This window comes from Carica papaya, chromosome 2, assembly GCF_054855325.1.
Source record: "Carica papaya isolate Zhongbai chromosome 2, ASM5485532v1, whole genome shotgun sequence".
In the NCBI taxonomy this organism is placed as follows: domain Eukaryota; kingdom Viridiplantae; phylum Streptophyta; class Magnoliopsida; order Brassicales; family Caricaceae; genus Carica; species Carica papaya.
The window spans coordinates 1,100,684-1,107,724 of NC_142310.1; the positions used below are offsets into that span (position 1 = coordinate 1,100,684).

At 33.2% G+C, this 7,041-nt stretch overlaps 2 long non-coding RNA genes across 2 annotated transcripts; one reads left to right on the forward strand and one right to left on the reverse strand.

The window, feature by feature from the left end:
* Positions 1 to 1,711: 1,711 nt before the first annotated feature.
* LOC110814613 (uncharacterized) lies at positions 1,712 to 2,253 on the reverse strand. Its single transcript, XR_015816769.1, has 2 exons — positions 2,058 to 2,253; positions 1,712 to 1,934 (listed from the first exon to the last, which is right to left on the reverse strand). It is a non-coding gene; the product is annotated as an uncharacterized LOC110814613 (long non-coding RNA).
* A 1,974-nt stretch (positions 2,254 to 4,227) lies between these two features.
* Positions 4,228 to 6,193, forward strand: LOC110814612 (uncharacterized). The gene is made up of 2 exons (XR_002539670.2): positions 4,228 to 5,842; positions 5,913 to 6,193. It is a non-coding gene; the product is annotated as an uncharacterized LOC110814612 (long non-coding RNA).
* Positions 6,194 to 7,041: the final 848 nt, after the last annotated feature.

The window sequence follows — 7,041 nt, forward strand, 5'->3', positions numbered from 1 at the left end:
ATGAGAAAAATATTTAATTAAAGAGAGAAGGACTTACATGACGCAAAAACCATAAAGACGAGTAGTAATGTTGACTTATAGCATGATCTTGTACCCAAGAATTGTTCAATTGGAAAGAAATTCGAGAGATTTTGTAATATTATATATAGAATCTATATAAGACGTAATAAAAAATATAATGATGAAATCAAAAGGATATATATATACACTTATAGAAAATAACTAAAAATAATTATAGCACAACTTTATTAGTAATTTATTTTAGCAACATTATGATAATATTTTTTAGAAAAATATTATAATCACAATGATTCAATTTGATTTTTCTTTCTTTTAATGAACTATGTACTTTATATGTATAAGAAAACTCTTGTTGTGTTCTTTATATATGTTCTTTATTTTTACTTTAAAGTTGAACTACATTTTTTTAGTAAAAAATTAGTATATTATTTTATCGAGTATAAAATATTAAGTAAAATTACTAATTAACACCAAGTTTTATCAGTTGGGATTTAGATATCGGTTTAAATATAATTTAATATTTTTAAGATATGAAACTATTTAGGAAATGTTAACAAAAAAATTATTTTTTTTATATATTTGCTACAACTTGAATCTCTAGTTACTAATTAATAATTTAAATTCTCTAAATCTCTTAGTATTTAAAGAAAATATTTTGATACTCAAGCTCATGCCCCAACACGGCTAGCGCGCATGCTCGAAGCATGCGCGCTTGTGGCTAACGGACATGAGCTTGTGCCTTGAGTGTGGAAACATGGCCTCCAATGCCTGTGCTAATAAAGAAAAATTAACCTTTTTTTACTAGTAAGTGCATTGGTCGAACAAGTAATGAAGAGTGATTATAGAATATTGTTTCTAGCGGCATACGAATTCTTAATTAACTATACTTTTAATATTAATTAAGGCAAACAAATAATGAATTTGATTAATAAATTATTCTAGGAGACAAAAGAAAAAATTAAATCTGAGTTACACACACCTAATGAGTGTTTATTTAAAAATTAAAGAAGTCAAAGTGTTAATTCGTCTGCACCATCTGTTAAGATTAATCATAAAATTATTTGTTAATGTCATCATCGTTCGTGCAATCAAGTATTTGTTACCGTCGGATTGGCAAGTCCGAATTCAACATGTCAAGGGAATAAATGTACTGACTGGTTGGTGAATGTTGGTTTATCCCTACCGGTAGGTCTCTATTCTCACGTTTAAGTGCAGAATGATCTTCAATAACTCTTCACTGACGATATTATGAGTGTCTTTTGACCCAAAATATGCATAACGATCTCTTATTTTTTTTTTTTGGTTTTTGCATTTCCTTGTACCAAAAAAAAAAATTAAGTTTACTTGTAGTTATATCCGTGATAATACATTTTCTGTAAGTTTTATAGCAGGTTGCTTATTCAAACTTACAATATACTATATATAGGTAGTTTAAGTATTCTTTATATTCAATAATAAATAATTATGTTAATTGATTAATTTTGTTAATTCATTTGGAAGTAATCCTATTACGTATAATATTAGACACAGTGATTAATTGTATTTAGTGACTTCTTATTTGTCAACCAATTACATACCAAAGAAGCATTATTATCTGTGTATATGCATATAAATATGCATACATTCATGTATATATATTTAGTTACTATAATCAATGCATGCGCATTTGTTGTCAACACACTTGGAAACGTAATTAGAAGAGCAGAAATTGTTGCATCCATCATCTTCATTACATGCTCGAGATAAACTACCATTCATCAAATCCAACGACGGCCCAGTTGGGCATCTGCAACGATGATGAATACAAAGTGCTGATCTTTCACCTCCTGCACATTCGAAAACCTTGCAGGAATCATTGTTTGCGCATGGTGCAATTGAGCCTTCGTTCAAGTACGCCCCTTCCACTTTCAACACTACAAAATAATCAAACCCAGTGTTACCCTCAATATTATATTATATATATATATATGTAGAGTTTCGCACATGGGATACAATATATATTGATTTTGTACAAGGAAGAAAGAGAAGAGACTAACATGATGCAGCAATGAAAATTAAGAACAGAAACGTTGACTTGAAATTTGCTCCGGCGCCCTCCATATGTGAAGTTTTCTGGCTAGAACCAATCAGTAATACTTGTTGTAAAGGATTGATTAATTGGCTTTGTCGTCCTTCCTGCAATTCTTGAGTGCGATACATATATATATATATATATATATTCTGATTTATAGCCTATACATGCATGAAGAAAATTATACTTAGTAGGCTTGTTAATACATATAATTACGTGAAGCACCGAATATGGAAGAAATCGGGAAGCTTATCCCGATGTTGTAGTCGTATCAAGTAGGGGAGGATTTATATCTAAATCAAAATCCTTTCCTACTTTAAAAAAACAAGAAAACCTAATTCCTCCTGAGGATTCTGGATAACCCAATTGATATATATATATATATATATATATTGACTACAATTAGAATATGAGTATAACCTAGACATGTATATATACAAAGATGGAGCACACAGAAAAAACGGTGCCGTTTCAGCGAGGATGGGTTGGTTTCCACCTCATGGATTGACTTAGTTGGGCTGGGATTTCGAGAGGGATGGGCTTATAATGTTATCTAATTGGGTAAGTTTGGTTTTAGCAAATAATGTTTTAATAATTATAATTATATTAATTATTTAACTTTATTTTTATCAAAATTTAATAATTATTAATCCAAATAATTCTTTTAATTATATTATGTAAATTCTTTTTTTTTTATTCACAAACATAATAAAATTACTGAAACTAAACTTTGATCACAAAATTTTCATAAACATAATTTAAATGCTTCAGCAGTGTTTTCTCCTCCTTCCAATTGGGTTCTAAACTTGCACTCGGAACACACCTGATCTACCAATATAATATATATATATATATATATATGTATATATCTGTCCAGAGAAAAAAGGGTAGACATATAATAATTAGATTATTGGTAGTTCTTATTATCCCACTAATTTGAATGTTCAGCAGTGTTTTCTCTCCTTCCAATTGGGTTCTAAATTTGCACGCAGAACACGTCTGATCTACCCATATATATATATATATATAGTATACAAAGAAAAAGGTAGATATATAATAATCAATAATGTGTAATACAAGTAAATTTAATTATAATATTCTGAATAAATAGCTAAAGATACCTTGAATTTCAGACTTGTTCATTTAGAAACTTAATCCCATCTTTATTCCATTAAACAGAGACCCAAAAGAGATACTTATTAGACAAGATTTCCCCTGGCCAAAGCCCACAACACCGACATAAGAGCTGAGGTTACAGACACCATAGACGACACTCCACAAAACCTAGCAATAGTTGGCCTATGAGAAACCAGTAAAGCACAAAACGCACCCAGAAAAGCAAAAATAATCGATATTATAAAACCATGAAACACAGAAGGAAGACCCTTGAAGACGATTGTTGGAACTGGACTTCCATCGATATATTCATGCGGAGTTATTATGAGTAGAGTAACAATGGCAAAAGACGAGAACAAGATAGACTCCAAGACCGTTGTTTGGATGTAGGAGCAATCTTGCTCCTCGTCTGGGTTGGCGGTCATGACATGGTGATTACGAGAGTAGATTTTTAGAGGAAGTGATGATGCCATGCGTCCATGTTTGGTTTGGAAGATCTGTGTTAAAGATAGGGAAATGGTTTCTTGAGGGTTATTGGAAAATTTATGTGTTAAAGATAGAGAAAATGTAGAGGTTGATTTCACACTTATAGTGGGAAGAAAGAAAAGGTGATGTAGGAAAGAAAAGGGCACGTAGATTCCTTTCTTGGAGAATAATCTGTATGGCGTGGGTGATAAGAAAATTCCATGAAGTAAACTGTAGTACTAACAATAGCTCATCTTTTTTACTTAAAGTGGAGGGCCATTTCATGATGATGGAGAAACAGTGAAAAGGAAAAGAAATTGCCGTGTTAATGCAAAGAAAGTTTTCATCTTTTGACGAACCAGAACTGTAATGTCCTTGATCTACTTTATTATATATTCTCCGCGTGAACGAGGATTTGGGTGGTCCGTATATATATATATATTATATAGATTCTAATCTTCTTGATTCCTTTTCTTATAATCAATACTGTGAAAGAACCGGATGCTTTCACACGATGTCCTTTACTGTAAATTAAAGTGTATATTAGTGACCGTTATATGTTTAGTCAATGTCAATATACATTATTAATTACTGTTTAAGTTGACTGAAAGTACTTTTCTTTAATAAAATATTTATTACAAGAATGACATTTTTTTCACTTAAGTGTGTGTGTGTGTGGGGGGGGGATATATATATATTTTAGCTTTTTAGACAAAATACACGACGTCGTTTTCGGACTAGTTTGTTAGCATCTTCCCCATTAACTTCCCAATTAAGCAGTCAAGGCCCCTGCGATTCTGGAATTTTCCTTCATCCCGTATATATCACGAAGTGCCACAAATCCTCTCAATTCACATCATCAACTTCTTTTTCTTTCACCCTTGGATTTTTCTTTTTTCTCATGGCCTCTCCGCCACCGCCTGGTTCACAAGAAAACCACCCACCACCCCCACCGTCCCCACCACCACCACCACCATTGATTTCCCTTCTACTTAATCTACTAGAGAGAATATTTAGATTTATCCAATCAAGACGACAACCTTCTTCCTTACCCAACAACACAATACCACACACTATCCAGAACTCCATTACCAGAATCAGATGTTACAACCCACCATTTCACCAATACACACACTATAACCATTATCATCATCGTCAACCTACATTATGGAATTACAGTACCACTACTCATAATCTTCAACTTCCTTGCTTCGACATCGAAATGCAAACTAGTAATAATCAACACCAAGCCAGAAGAGAATCATTATCATCATCATCATCATCATCATCATCAAGTATTAGCCAACAAGGTAAGACTTATATAAGTCTGACATACCAGGTGGCCGCCGCGCTCGCTCTGTCATCTTCTCTCGGACGGGAAAGCTTCTTCGCCAGCATTGCAAAGGTTAATGTTGTCCTAGCTTTTGCAGCATCGTTCAGTGGTATGTCATTGAGAAATGGGTATCCAAGAATCTCGGCTGTTCTTGAGAATATCGGCTCGCTTTTTGCGGCGGTTGGTTTTTTTGCCACGACCGGTATGTTTCTTCCGGAAAACTTAATGTGGGTTGGATGGCTAGCTTGTGCTTTGTCGCTCCTAGCCTTCTCCTTATCCTTCATTAACTGATCAAAGTTAACAAGGAAACACTACTTCGATATCTTGGCTCCTCGGCCTCGGATATCAGGTATTTCAGAGCACAAATGATAGGCTGAGGTATCCCCGTGAACATGGGTTTAATATGTAATTTGATCAAAAAGAATTAGTGACAAGGATCTCGTCGCAAAAACCATCAAGACATGGGACCGTAGCAAATTCGCAACGGATCAATTGAATTGATGGATGAATTAGCGACGGGGGCAAATTGGCTACGATATAAGTAGCGACGGATGAATTCCGTCTTTCAATTTTCTGCTTTACTTAGTTGAATTTGAAGTTAGATTTAGATTGATGTTTATGTACGTGAAGAAGATAATCTAGAGTATGAAGCAGGCTAAGCCTGCGTGATGATAACTCCGCCTGTGACGCGCGGTTCATGTCCTATATAAAAAGTCTTTTCCCACAGCCGGTCCCAAGCCCGGAGAAAGGAGGAGGGTCATGTTTAGGCAGCGAACCAACTTTATCAACGCCTTACATTTTGACAACGAATTAAATCACTACGTTTTGTTGATAAGGTAATTACGGATATTTTATTTAATTTTCGAATTTGTCCGAGTTTTCTAATACTTTTTCTTGATTGATCAGGTTGCCAAAGCAGAATCTCATGGAGTACAAATTTTCAATGCTTAATTTCTAATGAAAGATATAAGCTGAATGGTCGTCAAAGCAGAGCAGCAATTTAGGCTGTTCGTGAAATAAAACTCCATTTACTTTAGCTGCACATATTGTGTATATATAATTTATATATATACACCCTTTTGTATTTCATACATATTGTAATTTGGAAGTGGCGTGTGATACTTCTTCTAGTCTTTCAAATGAGATTGGCTTTCCTTTGTTTCATAAATACATATCATATTCCCATATATGATCTTCCTTCCCTGTTGACTCCAATTTTGGCCATATCACTCTGTTAAAACATGTTTATTCTCTGTTTATACGTACTAAAACGACATTTCCTAACTTTTCCACCAAATTTCAAATTTCATTCGACATCGTATTCAATTTTCACGGTCATGACTTTTTATTTACCCACATTACCATTATAGTTGAGTCACCTTCGATCATATAATTCTCTATACCCCGCAATCGGGTTATTTACCAAGATTAAAACAAATTCTTTTACTACCACAATTTCTTGGAAAAAAAATATATATATACTAAACACATGTTGTTTAGTCTCTCCAAATTTCCTCGGAACCTACTGGGCCTGGTTTATTCATAGCGGAGCCATCAACATTAAACTTTTAAAAGCTCATTAAAAGCGGCCCCCTCAACTTTATCGTAAACCGATAAAGAACCAGAATAGCTACTAAGATTTCCATAATACAAGCCCATATTGATATGCAATTAGCTCTTCTGAAAAAATAATCAAGAACTCTGCAAAATACTTTTATATATTCACTCAAAATACTTGAAAATAAATGTCTGTAAGAGGGTATTTTTACAAATCTTAGAAATAAGCAATACATTTTCTGAATCTCTCTCTTTTAATTATAACTATTCTGGGATTTTTTTTTTTCTGTTTCACTTAATTTTGCGTGATACTTCAAAGAATCTACCAAACAACAATGGTGCATGAGATCCTGCATGAAAATATAAGGGTATATATACATATTGGACTTTAGATAATACGTATATATATGTATATGTATTTTTGACTAATGATTAGTAAACCCATTTGGTAATTCTCTAAAATTGTGAAGGAATTTTC